Below are 15,255 nucleotides of genomic sequence, written 5' to 3'. Positions count from 1 at the left end.
AGCTACACCAGCCACAGCAGGGAAACACTTCTAGGAGGCTGCTTATGTTCTGTTTCCTGAGCTCCTTGCTGGTACGACATGTTTGTAAAATTTCAGCAGGCTGTTCATTCACGTTCATGGCTTATGTACTTTTCCATAGGTGTGAATAAATAGAATTCACCACCAGAACCTATGGGTAATAAGAGGCTACAAAAAGATTTGACATTTGAGAAACTTGAGAAGGATTTGAGATACATAATCAGCTTTGCATAATCTTTGCATCGAGATTAATCTTGGCTTTGTAGATGGTGGGGAGAGGAGTTAAGGGGCCTTCCGTAGACGTAATCCAGGCAAACTGTGAAGGCCCGAATTAAAGTAGAGCAATAGGAATGGAGAAGAGAGGGTGTAGTCGATATTTAAAGAGCAAACAGAACTTCAGGCAGGTCACTAAATCCCCTTCTGCCTCTGGTTTCTGCACTTGCAAAATATTAATTGTGCCTACTTCATTGGTGATTATTCTGATGGTTTAATAAGTTAAGGGACGAGGGGCCTGGTGATGTTCAAAAAATAAAGTTCTCATTCCACACTATGCTGAGTGAGATATAGGGTATTGAGATTAGAAAGCTGTAAGAGAAATATCTTTATTTGGAAAGGGCCATAGAAGCCTCCTCGTCTAGGTCAGGGTGAGTGCTGGACACAGGGTGGAAGGCCAAGATTAGGAAAGAGACAGAACCTGTCAGAATCTGGGCTTGAGAGTTCCTAAAACGCCACAGGTGAAGCGTTAGCACTCACTCCCTCTACCGAGCTCAAGCACCAGCACCGGGTAGGCGTTTCCTCTGCGGTTCCCCACCCTCTAAACAGAGAGGTGGGGAAAAAGAGACCAATGGCACACGAGCTTTTCCGTGTTTAACCAACCGGATGCGCTCAGGACGCCCCCTCATCCGGTGATTGGCAGACAGTGTCTCCAGGGTTCTCGCGAGGGTACAGGTCACAGGGTCCTCAGTCCGTGGGTCAGACTAGTGGAGGTTGTTTATCCGCTTCCGTTGCCTCGGTTAAGACCTCCGCCGACTCCCAACTCCGAGCCGATCTCGAAGGGCAGTGGACGTTGCCGGGGAGTTTGACGAGCCTCAGGGAAGGAACTGCCTTTCTGAGAACCCCGGACCCACCGTGCCAGAGGCCAGCGCAAGGCGCGGCCCCTGCTTTGTGTTCTTTTGGCACCAGAGCTCGGCTTTCCCTCGGGCTCACCTGCCTTCTCTGCAGGTGCTGAGATTCGCTGTCAAAGTGGCTCAGCTGCTACTTGGCAGAAGGAACCTGTGGTCGTGAAGTGCGACTTGATTAGGCCCTTCCAGGTACTAACGCTCACGCCGTGTTGAAGGGTTTGCGACCCCGAGTGAGCATGAGTTAAAAATAGTGGCTGAAGTTGCGGCTCTCTTGCTAATACACTTTTGAATGCGTGCTGCACAGTGTGATAGGGTGCATAGAGGGATTTAGCTGTCTCATTTAAATAGTCGGCTCTTGTTGTCTTACACCTTTTCCAGCTCATGCTTTTCCTGCTGCTTTAGATAGTTCAAGTGGGGGTACGGTCACAGTTTGTTTCTAATACAGACACTTAAAGCAACCCTATTCACTGCTCAAGAAGGTAATGCAGATTCCTTCAGTAAAGGACCATGTCAGTATATATTGAATTCTTGCATTTGGCAAACAACATGAAAGAACTTTATACTTAAGGCTAAAATTCTTGAGCCTGAGTATGTTAGCACTGCCAAAAAAAAAAAGGGAGGGGGGGCAAATGGGGATTGGGAAGAGAATATTTAACCCTATAGATACCAGAATTTTCTTGTACTTTTCATGGAGAATCACAAATGTTGGCAAGGATGTGGGGAAATTAAAACCGTGTGCATTGCTCGTAGGAATGTGAAATGGTGTAGCCACTGCGGTGAATAGTTTGGTGGGTCCTCAAAAACTTAAACACAGAGATACCATATGATCCAGCAATCCCACCTCTTGCTGGTAATACGCCCAAAAGAGGTGACAGGAATTCGGTTGCTTATACACCAGTGTTCATAGAAACATTATTCTCCATAGTCAAAATGTGGAAACAACCCAAGTGTCCATGTAGAGATAAGCAAAATGTGGTTGGTATGCACATACAATGGGATATTATTCAACTTTAAAAAGGAGTGAATTATACCTGTGATGGGGTTCAAGTGGAACTTGAAAACATGTTAATTAAGTGAAATAACCCAGATAACAAAGACAAATACTGTAAGGTTCTACTTATTTGAGGTTCTTAGTGCAGTCAAATCCCTAGAAATGGAAAGTGGAATAGAGGTCGCGGAGGACTGGGGAGAGAGGAGGAGGGGCCTACTACGGGGCACCCAGTGGCTGTTTGTGCACATGGGGAAGGTCTGGAAATGTGATGGTGGCGCGTGGTGAATGCGGGTAATGCCACTGAAGTGTACACTTAAAAGTGATTAACAATCCATTTTATGTTATGTATATCTCATCACAATAAAAACAAAAAATGACTCATCAATAGGTATAATCGAAAGTCACAACCATTGAAAAACCTTGTTTTAATTTTAATCCTAGTATTTGCATTGTTCAGCCATAATTTGTGGAAAACCCTTTCAAACTTCAAGAATTCAATGAAATCATTTATATTCCAAGTTCACAACATGCTATTTCTCCATGTATGTGTGTTTATTTTAAACTCTGAATGCACTGGGGAGTATTTTCAGGATGAATATGAGTAACAGTACTTACGTGTCAGAATTCCTGGGGACCCAACCACACATACTGTATTTAGCAGACAAGGTATCATCAGTACCCACTCTCGTTATGTATTGGGAAAGAAACTATTTTGGTATTTTGCATTTGAGACTTTATGTCAACATGATTAGAAAAAACATAATTTCAACATAGATCATTCTAAATACACACCCAAGTGTTATTAGGTTGTATTTTTTTATTCTTAGGAGTTTTTTGGGGGGAGCGGTAAATGCTTTCTACACATAGCTAATGTATTTCAAGTCCCAATTTTCTACCCATTTGACAAGTGAGAAAATGCTGATTCACTTTCTCCCCTTTTGTAGGTGGGGAAATAGAAGGCATTCAGGCCGAGAGGTCATGGCGCCGAAGCTTCATCAGCTCCTCTAAAGATATTTGCACTCTTCTGTGGAAGTTTTTGCTCATTTTTCACGTGTGGCCCATGCAGTTGGCAGAGTGGTGGTTACTGGGACGCATCACAAATTTCAGCTGGCCACCACATTGCTTTCAAGGTTGCCATCTAACTTTGTGAGTAGAAGTGAATAGAATTACTCTTTTTGTTTTAATCATGAAAATGAGTGGTCATCATTTTTAGAGCAAAGAATTCACATTAAACTTTGTGCAGAGTTAACTCAGTCTGTGGGTGAGACACTTGGAATGTTCAAAGTCGGTGATAGTAAAGAAGTAATATCAAGAGCAAGAGGTTTGGACTGGCCCAAAAGAAGGCAGAGATGACATCCAGGGTGATGCCCGAAGTGGCCGTCCAGTCACCCACAGGGCACATGGAAACATGGAAGGGGTGGTTTGCTCAAGTAGACAATTAACTGTAAGAAAAAAGGCTCAAAACTTAAATTTAGATAAGGAAACAGACTCATTCTGAAAAGAAAACTTGTGGTCGATGGGGCGTGGTGCTCCCGCTGGTTGCGCTGATACCGGTGCGGGTTGGTACTCTCTTTTAAATAATTTACTCTAAATTTTTTTCTTAGGGCGGGTGGCGCGGGGGTGAGACAGTGGAGACCAAACCAAAATAGAGTTGCCCAGGAATCTGCCACTTGGGTGTGTGTAGGTTCAGGGTGCAATTCTACACCTTTGTGTCTTTGGTCTGAAGAAACTTCAGGTTGACTCCAAAATGGACGGAGCTTCTTCAGTCATGTTTCACTGGCCTTTGCAGGTCCATGATTTAAGCGGAGTGCAAACGGCACTGTGGAGCGTGACAAAACAGCACAGGGAGCCGGAAGTGCATTAGGAGGGACCTAGCAACTGAAGAAGTAACATGGGAGCATGGTCACCTTATTTCTTTAAGGTGAGCTCATTTGAATAAAAAATGGTCAAGAGCCCATAAAACCTGTCTTTACGTAATCTAAATCCCAACTTTAAACAGTTTTCTATATGAACTATTCAGGTTTGGAATTTGGCATGAAGGATAGACAAATAAAGCTGGGTTTTGATCTTTATTTCATGGGGAGGAGGAGCTTCCATAGGCTAAGGGGGGTTTCGACATTTTCCATGTACTACTGAGTGTGGTGGCCATATCTTAAGATTCTGTTCTAATAAGCATTCATCGAAAGGAAGGTGTTATCTTGAATATTCCTGAGACCATAAAGATCTTCAAGAACATTCTGGTCAAAATTGGTAGCTTTGCTGAAACACTAATACAAATGCATCAGTAATTCACGTTAGAGTTGATAGAGATACGGTGTTCTTATGCAGAAGCAATACATGAAAATAATTTCACATAAAAGAAATTTTGATAAACCTAGAAAATAATGCAAGGGAAACAATTCCACATATATTTGCCCATTAACATCACCATTTTTAGTTAGGGAGCTAGTCCAATCATGCATTATTCTTTCCCATAAGAATAAATTTTGACTTCGTCAAGTAGGAACCTCTCATTCAGAAACTTGGATTCTTCACCCCCACGCCCTTCCCAGTCTCCAGTATGCGCCCACCCTCATGCAGGACTGGCGTTGCTGCAGTCTAGAGACACCAAAAGTTCCGTACACTGGACTCAAGTCAGAGCCCTGTGACAATGACCCTGAGACAACTAGTTTTACTAGTTACAATACTTCTTTTCAAAAACCTCCCAGACGTTCAGGTTTACATTTCACGGAACATGAGCCAAAACTAATTGAAGTTGATTATGGAAAACCTGTCTCATTCTAATGGTCTGCATTCGCTCTGGGACACTGCTGGCTAAAGCTGCATGGCCCTCACGGCAGATGTTGTGGGCGTTAGAGTATTTTTTCCTGTTGTCATGTTCCCATCACTGAATTTTTACAGCTCAAACTTTGGATGGTGTTTTGTACTGTGTACTGAAATTTATTAAAAGTATACCTAAGCAACTGATATTCCAATAAACCATAAGTTGACTTTTTATAGTTTTGATAGTCTGTTTTATTATGAAGTTTTTGCCAATCCTTCATATTTTAGCCTTGTGTTCATGTCTCTCATGCTTTAAACCTGAATGAATTCTAATTCATTGCCACACCTTGGTGTTTTCTAAGTGGCTGATGACTAGATAAGATTTACCCCTACTTCCTCACCCATAAGCACTGATAAAGCAGTGTAGGAGGCAGTGTGGGCTGGTGAGGCTCCAGCTCCAGCTGCATTTGTGGTCTCAAGCTGTCCATCCACACTGGTCACCCGAGGCGGCTGTTACAGATTACGAGACTTGGTGGCTTGAACAACAGAAATTTATTTTCTCACACTTCTGGAGGCCAAAAGTCCAAATCAATTTCACGGGGTCAATCAAGTATGCAGCGGTGGGCAAAAGTAGGTTTAAAGTTGTTCATGTGGCAATGATATAAATAATAAGTGATAGTAGAAGAATAAAGTCTAGTTCACATACTCATAACTGTAAATCTACTTTTGCCCTCCCTGGCTGGCGTGGCTCAGCGGATTGAGCGGCGGCCTGCGGACGGAACAGCCACTGCTTCGGTTCCCTGTCAGGGCACACGCCTGGGTTGTGGACCTGTGATTGGTGTTGCTGTTCTTCTTTTTCTCCCTCCTTTCCTGTCTCTCTAAAATAAATTAAAAAATAAAATCTTTTAAAAAATCTACTTTCTCCCATTCCCCCTATACAAACAGGCATAGTGCATTTCAGAGGGAAAAAGCAAGGGCAAAGGCCCCAAGGAGAATGTGTTTAAAGGTTTCGGGGGGGAAGCAAGTGAAGCTGCAGAGGTGACCTTGCGGGAGGGATGTCGTGCGTTTGTACGCAGGGCTAGGGTGGACATGTTAGGCTGTTCTGAAAACGGCAGCTTGCTTTCTAGCCTCTCAGGCCTCTGAATGCTGTGGCTTTTGCCTAAAACGCTCCCTACCACCCATGCATTTTCCCAAAGTAGTTACTTTACTGTAACCACTGTCGTCCCTTCCTACGTTCCCCACACGCCCCACCCCCAGCCCCACTGCCATACGCAAGTGCTTCTGTTCCGGATTTCTGGAGCACCCTATAGTGGCCTTGTCACACAACAATGCTCAGTGGCTGCTTATTTAGTCACCTGACTGTCCTGCCCCTCCATTCCTCAGGCTCTCTACCTCGACAGGAAAAGTCGGTCGTGGTTCCCACCACATTTTCAGGGTCTAGCCAAGTGCCTGGCGTATTACAGGTTCTCAAATAGTTAAGTTGAGCCATAAACCCCCGTGAGTATAGTACAAGGGACACTATCATTTATAATAAAGCTTGATATCAATCATTGTATTGAGCTGATTGGCATATGGCATTCAAGTGAGTGGCTTCCAGCCACCTGATTGTAGGAGCAGCGTCATAAGTGCCTGAGTTCAAATCCCCACACTTCCATGTGATCTCAGACCGGTTACCTCTTAGCTTCAGTTCACCTGTGAATTGGTAATCATTAGAGCCACTAAAGTTGAGTTTATACATAGTACATCTAATTACCTGGTGAGCACTAAGCACTCAGTAAATGTCATATTCGTTGGTGGTACAATAGGATCGTTTTTATGATACTGTGCAGTCCTTGTGGTATTAGAACAAAATGACAGTGCTGGTATTTGGTACTTATGCACTACTAAAATGCTGGACGTTAACGTTCAGTGACTCACAGACCACCTACTATGGGCCGAGCACTGTTCTCCGTACTGTGAGCACAGCAGACGAAAATGAGCGCGTGTGGTTGCTCGGACCCACTGATGGCGGCTTCCCAGCTGAGCAACAGCAAAGTGAGAGGGGAGAGGAGGGTATGGGCAGGACGAAGAGCCTTCGTGAGGTGACGTCAAATGCCAAGTAGAGAAAGGGAAGGCAAAATCGAGAGAAAACGGTCCTAAAGCCTTAGCAGGCTACAGCTACGGCTACAAACAGCAAGTTCTGGCAGAACAAGGACAGCGTAGAATAGCACGTCAACAGTGGTCCAGTGAAGGCGAAACTGGCCAAGAAAATGGCAGGATTTTGTAGCTACTGCCAAGGGGAAAGATGTAAAACTGTGTGTGTTAAAGTCTGAAACTCCAGGCTCCAGCACATTTCCAAGAGTAACCGCTGGTTCCACAAATGTCTCCATTCCACTGAGTCCGGGTGGTGGCCCTTTGCTCCTCGAGGGGTCGTTTGGGCTCAGTGAACGGGTGGGGACCCCGAGTCTGCCACAGTCCCTCCTCTGTCTCCCACTCCCCAACTTCATCAGGGCAGCTCTGTGTACACTTTGGTTTTCCAATTTTTTTTTTGGCAAGAAGGGTGTTGCTCAGTTTGAAGTCCATGAGAGTGAAGGACAGCAGGTGAAAGCTGTGAGCAGTTTCTTAGCCAGGGAGTGAAACACTGCCAAGGGAGGAACAGGGAACTTACTTTCTTTAAAGGAGCTTCACAGACTTCAGGATTTAGAACTACAGAGATACTGGAACTGCACCATTCAGTATGACAACTATTAGTCCCATGTGGCTGTTTACATCAAAAGTAAGAAAAGAATCAGTTCAGTGGCATTAGCTACATTGGCTAAGGGCTACTGCCCTGGACAGCAGCTAATAGAACATTTCCGTTACCGCAGCAAGTTTTTATTGGCTGTATTGTTCTAGGGATTACACGGTGCAGCCGCCTTGTTTTACAGAAGGAAAATCTGTGAAAACCTAGAGATGGTGTAGTAGCCTGAATACTACAGAGACATCAGGTCCTCATTTTATTTTATTTTATTTTTTTAATAATTAATTTTATTTAGTTATTTTTCAAGTACAGTTTTTTGTCTATTTCTCCCTTCCCAGCCTCCCCCACCCCTTGCTCCCCACCTCCCTCCCATTTCCACCCCCCTTAGTTCTCGTCCCTGTGTCCTTCCTATTTGTTCCTCCAAATCCCTCCCCCTTTTTCCCCTTAACTTCCCTTCCTTCTCCCCTCTGGTCACTATCCCCTTGTTCTCTATTTCGGTGTCTTTGTTTTTTTTTTTTCTGCTTGCTTGTTTGTTTTGTTGTTTAGCTTCCTGTTAAAGGTGAGATCATATGGTATAGGCCAGGTGCTGAAAGACAAATACCATATGATCAGGTCCTCATTTTAAACCTGTAAATTCTACCTTAGTTGTACAAAGGTCTTTGCAGATGTGATTAGGTTAAGGATCTTGAGATGGGAAAATCATTTTAGATAATCTTTTCGGCCTCTAAATTGAATTACAAGTGACTTTATAAGGAGGCAGAGGAGATCCCATACACAATGTTGGCCTTGAGACTGGAGTGATGTGACTTCAAGCTGAGGAAAGCTGGTAGCCACCAGAAGCTCCAAGACTGGGGGGATAGACCCCACCTACCCCTTACCCCCACCTCCTGAGCCAGCATACTATTACAAAGAAATACATTAGTTTTGTAGGTTTGGGCTAAGTCCATTTTACTTTTAGAAGTTTACTTTTGCTTCCTTACTCCTTTGTGCATGGATGTCTAGCTCCCTTCTGACGTTTATCAACCATGAATGAGCTGGGGTTTACTGCACAGATGGAATGGAAGGGGACAGGGCAAGACCGCAGGATTATTATAAGGGCTTTCCTACTTGGAAGGAAAAAAAGTGGATTAAAAGAAACTCCCGGGGAGCTATAGGATTAAGGTGTGTTTATGCAAGACAGTAAAAGAGAAGAGGACCATGGTTGCACAGCAGTGGCTGAGTGCTAGAATGTATGGATACATCTTATTTCATTTCTTGTCTCCACCAAAATCATCTTAATCACATTCCCCAACCACACCCAATTTGAAGTCCTATCATTTCCTGTTAAAAAACATTTCAACAGTTTTCCATTGTCCTTAGCATAAAAGACAAACTCTATCAGGGTTCGGTCCCCAAGCTACCCTCTTCTCAGGCCACTCTGCTCCTACAGCCTGAAGTTCCACGTCCACTTCTGGGTCCTGAAACAGGTCAAGTGCCTTCCAGTTCCACGTGCAGCCTCTACCGAAAGTTGTTTTTGTGCCTGAAGAGCCCCAAGCCCACCTGAGAGGATGATCTTGATCGATGAGTAGTATGTAGGCCATTCGTTTATTTTCCTTCTGGCCCTACCCCCACACCTGGTGTGGGGAAGTGTACGAAGTGTTTTGAGGGGCTAGACCTTCACTGTTTTTCAAATCCCAGATCCCCCACGTGCTTCCTGCTCTGTGACCTCGGAAAGTTATTCAGCGTGTCTCGGTTTCCCCACCATAATGTGGGGATGATAAAAAGTATTTGAGGATTAAACTCATTAACAGATGGCAAATCTTTGAAACAGTAGTAGAACTTTTCAGTTTCAAATATACTCCACTTTTATTCCACTTGTTTGCCGCCTTTGAGTCTGTCACTTAAGGAAAGGCTTACAGCGGCCCACCCCTGACTCATTACACCCTACTTTTCGACACTGTAAAGGAGGGACTAGCAGGAGGAAGGGAGCTGGGCCTCCCAAGTTTAGAAGTCCTGCACTGCAACTTGAAAGAAAAGCGGTCCGACCTCTCTAAGCTTATGGTTTCGCAGGACAGACTCTAATCCCATAATGGACTAGCGTGGTTGTATGAAAGGAAATTCCTGGGTCGTGGCCCAGCCCACGGCTAGGGCCTCCACAGAATAGTCTCACGGAAGGAACTTTGGCCTTCCAGAACCAGACCCACGAGGGCCTAAGCCTGGGGAGGCGCCGGGGTTTTCAAAGTTCCCAGAAGGAAGCTGAGCTTGGAAGTAGCAAGAAGCCAGGCGGTTGGAGGGCTGGCGGGGACCAATGGCCCAGCTCGCTCCGCCCACAGCCTTCTCTGGGATTGGCTGCCCAGGACCGCCCTCCGTCCCGCCCCAAGCCGCGGAACTAGGTCTGCGGTGCAGTCGATTCCCCGGCCTCTTAGTCTGGTGGAGTTGGGAGGTGAGTGCACCTTTTGCCTCCGGTCCCTGGCAGTAGGGTAGGGAGGTCACCCGAAGGGCCTGTGGGCCGGGGTGGGGCTGTACTTGTCCCGCGTCCCCTCGAGCTTTGCCCGCCCGGAGCTCCTCTGTTCCCGGTGGCCAGAACGGAGGGGTAGAGCAGCCCTTGGCGACCCGGGGGACGGGCGGCCGTGCCCGTCTCGCGGCCGCACGAGGCACAAACACTGCGCTTGGCCGCTCGGAGGGTTCCCGCGGGCAGGGCAGGCCGGGGGCACGGTCACAGGGTTGCGCTTTGTTTCCCCAGGGCGCAGCCGCCGCTAATTTGTAGCAGGATGGCGTTCTGGTTCCACTCGGCTTGCGGGGGGCGAGAGCCTGTCTCAGACGGACCTTGGGCCTGGGACGTTTGTCCCCAGCGTCTGCTGGGGTGCAGCGGCCTGAGGTCTAAGCACAGGTACGACCCCGTGCATGAAATGAAAGGACGCGGGCCCAGAGCACGTGGCAATGGCGGCCGGAGGGCTCCTGGGTGCAGTGTAAAGGCCAGAAGCTGGCCTTCCTGTAACGTAAAGGAAATGTAATACCCGGGCTCCATCGGGCACAACCGTTGCCTCTACTGGGTCTCGGACTAGCTAAGGAAACCGTAGAGAACCTTTTTAAAAAAACCCAGGTCTCCCTTTCCTGTGCCCTTTTAAGGTTGACTCAGTGCCTTAGGAGGCTAACACAGAAGGGTAAAGTAAGTCTCCATAAAACCCAGAGAGGAGATGGTAAAACTCCTCTTTGGATCCTGTCTGGAGTCACAGCTCAAACACGAAAATTTCCTTTCGGTTGCAGCAGCACCCTTGTAATATTTCAAAACAGTAGCAAATTGATAAATTTAACCCTATCTTTGATAATACCTTCAAGCATGTTTTTTTAAACTATAGGGATACCACATAGTATTTTCAAACAAATAAGAGAATTTGGATACTTTGGTTATCTTTAAAGATGCAAAAAATCCAGATGATGCAATGTGTACCTGAGGCTTTTTTCGTGGACATGATTTGAAACAGAAGAAAATACCCCAGAGGTTTCTTTCTGTTTAGTTATTTAAAACTTCATTTTTTATAGGTTGAAACTACAGGTTCAAGCCTTTGACGCTGGAATGCTGTGATGCTGGTATTTTAACAGACATAACAACTTTCATGCTACAGAGTACAATGCACGTGTGCCTGTAATGAGGTCAGACATTAATACGTAAGTTTGGAGCAGCCGTGCGCCCCTGCACCCGCACAGGAGTTAGTGCCGAGCACAGTGCTGGTGGTGAAATTACAGTGATTTCACCTCACCATTTCCCTCTCACAGCTCTTAAGTCGATACTGTTCTTATTTTACAGGTGAAGCATCGGGTTAGGTATTGGCCTGAGACACAATCATGTATATTTTTTTTTGTGGGGTGAGGAACCCAGCAAAAAATCCAGAATCATCTGGAGGGTGTGCCCCTTGAAGCACTGGCTGCCCCAACCGAGTGCGTGTTCTAGGAACCCATCTGTATGGGTGTGCCAGCTGTGAGGGGCTGTGTTCAATTTCAGTGAATTTTTTGAAGGCTCAGCGCATTTTGCTGTTTCATGATGGGTGATTTAGGAGTGTGCCTGCCCACACTGCCCTGAGCGTTGAGCAGGAAGAGGTGTGACCTCTGCAAAGTCCTTTCTCTTACTGAGGTTTAGTGTCCTGGTGTAACAAGTATTTAAATAGATGGGGCCAGTTTGGGGGCTGGGGGGTGATGAGACACTAGAACTACTTAATAGAAGTTCTTCATAGTATAAAGAACCTATATAAGTTTCCAAAATTTGGCACAAAGGGAGCATTCGTCAGCGTGTTGGGGTTTTTGTTTGGTGGCATAGTGTAAGAAGGGATTAAAGGACACAGTGGTGTTAGACTGTCAGGATAAGAAAGCACTGTAGATAATGGGGAAAGTTTCATGTGGGAAGAAAGCGTGACTGCAGCAACACGTGCTGTCAAAGAACAGCCTAGTATGTGCTAGAAATTCTTTCTGTTGTTCAGCTCGGTGTCTACAAATACCTCGTTTTCCTGAAACCTTAAATAAAGGAATTTAATACTCACCTTGGACTCGTTTTCTTTTTTAAAGATTTTATTTTTGTAGAGGGGAGGGAGAGACGCATTGTAATTGGTTCCTCTCACAAGCCCTCAACCAGGGACCTGGCCCACAACCCAGGCAGGTGCCTGGCTGGGAATCCAACCCAAAACCTTTTGGTCCACAGGCCGGACTCAGTCCACTGAGCCACACCAGCCAAGGTGGAGTCATTCTTAGTATATAACATTGTTCTAGCCTCTTTTCCTAATTTTTTTTTCTATTCCATGTTTTGTAAAATCCAACCTTGCTCTTTGGGTAATTTATTCAACAGATGTGTTAGAAAGGGGAAGTGGGAAGTGCCCGTGTGCACTGGAAGGGAGGGCGTAATTTCAGACAGGTCTGGCCAGGGACAAACCCAAATCAAGACCTGAAGCACCTGAGATACTGTGATTATAGTATTCTGTATTTGATTTGTCATTTATTGTTTATGTAGTTTATTCATTGTCTATATTTTAGTTCAGAAAGAATTTGTATTTCATCAGAACATACTACAATGAGATCTTAAAGATGCAGATTTGAGTAAAAGCCCGTGGCTAGCGCACAAAATACCGTTCGTTGGGTTCTGGACATTTGCTCAAGAAGGTAAACATTTTGCTCTGAGCTGTTTTCACACTCAGTGCAAAAATCAGAAATAGAAAGTAGGTGCTAACAAGAACCCATCCTGAGAACTCTTCCTCCATGGATCTTCATAAAGAGGGCAGTACAACCAAGTACGTCACTATCAATGACCTAAAAAGAAGGTGATCTTAGACTTCATGTGTTTAAGATTTTTTGATACCTACACAGTATTTCCTAGCCAAGGTGATTTAGTATGCTTAAACTCAGAACAATTTTTTTTAAAGTCCTAATTATGTGGCAAGAGGATTATCAGTATCGCTGCATATCATCGGAGAAGAAAATTAGATTCTAATTATGAAGCAGATAGGCCACACTTCACTATAGTACTGAAAATAGAGATTGAAAACAGCGTATGCTCCCATAAGAAAGATTTGGTAATTTGAGTTAATTCCCTGATGAAAGATTTTGCATTAAATGTTTTACATATAAAATTATAAGAGGTTCTGAAGCCCCCTGTAGGAGGTCCACAATAAAATGTTAATTCCGGCACAACACATCAAAGTATGCATTTATTTTGATATCAACTCTTTAAGTATCAACTGACAATTTTTTAGAGAGGAAGGGAGAGAGAAACATCTCCCTTTGGTGTTGGTGGCCTTTGTCAGCAGCAGCCACACCAGGGATCTGCAGGGAACCCCGGGGTGTGCATGTCTGGACGGGGCGGAGAGTGCCGGTGCCTGCCTGTTCCCAGACCCAGAACCAAACCAGCAGCCTTTTGGTGACAGGACAGGGCTCCAACCACTGAGCACGCCAGCCAGGGCTCAATGGAAGAGTTAATAATTTTGTCCTCTTAAAGTGGCTTGGAGGGAAGAATTTGAAGTTTTCATCTAAAAAAAGAACAGGAACTTGGAGCCCAGTGCCTTTCTACTCTGTCCATTAATTTTTCCAAGTTAATGAAAGTATTCTAAATTCTCTGACCTTTTCCTGCTGACAGATAAAGTAAGGACCTACCTTTAACATGGGCCCTTCAGTCTCACCGGAACACTGAAGATGCAGCAGAAAGTTTGGGATCAAAATAACCCGAAGTTACTGCATTTTTAAAACTTGTCATGAAGATTACAAAACATGCATAAAGATAGAATTCAATAAGTCCCTGTGTATTTATCTTTGAGTCAACAACTATCAACCAAAAACATTTGTTTTGAATACTTGTACCATCTAGCCGTCTTTTTTGTCAAAGTGTAATATTTTAAAGAAAATGCAGCAAAACGTATTTTACCATTAAATGTTTCAGCATTCATCTCAATAGAAAAGAGTACCACACCTGGCAACAATGCCAGTAGGGTTGCTAAGAAAATATTTTCGAATCCATACGCAGCTTCCCCCCATTGTCTAAAATGCCTATTTTACAGTTTGAATCAAGATTCAAACAAGGTTTTCCTCATTGTACATAGCTATGTGTCCTAAGTTTTTTTTAAGCCTCTTTCAGTCCAGAAAATGGTGCCCTCCCTTTTCATCTAGCACCCTAATTTCCTTAACAGTTTCGGAGATACAGTTTGGATACTGTAAAACTGACTGCTTAAAGTGCCCAGGTCAATGGTTTGCATTATTCACGAGCTGCAATCATCACCATTATCTAGTTCCAGAACATCTCCATCACTCCAGAAAGATACCGACCCATTAACAGTCACCTCCCACCGCTAGCAACTACTAATTCCCTTTCTGTCTCTAGGGATTTGCCTATTCTGGACATTTTGTGTAAATGGAGTTACACAAGATGCGTTTGGGGGGGCAGCATTGCCTGGCTTTTTAAACAGCATAGTATTTTTCGATGCCCAACAACAGTAGCACTATGCAGTGCTGGGCCGCCATTTCTTTTCATGGCTGAATGGTGTTTCGTTGATTGGATATACTGAGTTTTGTTCATCCGTGTATCAGCTGGTGGTTATACCTTTGATTTTTGGAAGAAACCATGTTTGTTGTCATATAGAGAATTATACACGCTGGCTGAGTTTACTGATGCTGTTTTTTTACCCTGTATTTTTTTAGAAGATTTTATTTTTAGAAGGTAAGGGAGGGAGAAAAAGGGAGAGAAACCTGGATAGGAGAGAGAAACATCTATTGGTTGCTCCTTGTACACACCGCCACCCGGGACTGAACCCATAGCCCAGGCACGTTCCCTGACCGGGAACTGAATGATGCCCAACCTTTTGTGAGTGATGCCCAACCAGCTGAGCCACACCGAGCAGGGGGATCCTTTGTTTTTCTCCGAGACTTGAGAGAAACCCCGCATTCTTGAAAACGTGGCTGTCAAACTTGAGAGTGTGGAAGAAGCAGCTGGGACACTTGCTAACGGTGCAGAATTTTAGACTCCATCGCTGCAGAGTCCAATTTAGTGAACCTGAGAGGGGGCCCAGGAATCTGTATTTTCAACACACCACTTAATTCTGATGCTGGTATTTCCAGAACATGTTTTGAGAAACCTTGTATTTAAAACTGGATTTTAATGGCTCTTAACATTTCACAGCAAAGCGGTAGAA

General features: G+C 44.7%; 1 long non-coding RNA gene and 1 other non-coding gene across 3 annotated transcripts; both read left to right on the top strand.

The window, feature by feature from the left end:
• Positions 1-980: 980 nt before the first annotated feature.
• On the top strand, positions 981-12,125 carry LOC119041465 (uncharacterized). Of its 2 annotated transcripts, XR_005081035.2 has the most exons (4): positions 981-1,328; positions 3,075-3,276; positions 10,335-10,481; positions 11,135-12,125. It is a non-coding gene; the product is annotated as an uncharacterized LOC119041465 (long non-coding RNA). The 2 variants fall into 2 exon arrangements; XR_005081036.2 differs by lacking the exons at positions 981-1,328; positions 3,075-3,276 and adding an exon at positions 9,974-10,034.
• On the top strand, positions 10,708-10,829 carry LOC119041489 (small nucleolar RNA SNORA26). Its single transcript, XR_005081047.2, has one exon. It is a non-coding gene; the product is annotated as a small nucleolar RNA SNORA26 (small nucleolar RNA).
• Positions 12,126-15,255: the final 3,130 nt, after the last annotated feature.

This window comes from Artibeus jamaicensis, unplaced genomic scaffold (genome assembly GCF_021234435.1).
Source record: "Artibeus jamaicensis isolate MK-2021 breed Jamaican fruit bat unplaced genomic scaffold, CSHL_Jam_final contig_889, whole genome shotgun sequence".
Taxonomy (NCBI): Eukaryota; Metazoa; Chordata; class Mammalia; order Chiroptera; family Phyllostomidae; genus Artibeus; species Artibeus jamaicensis.
This window is presented reverse-complemented; position numbering and strand designations above follow the sequence as displayed.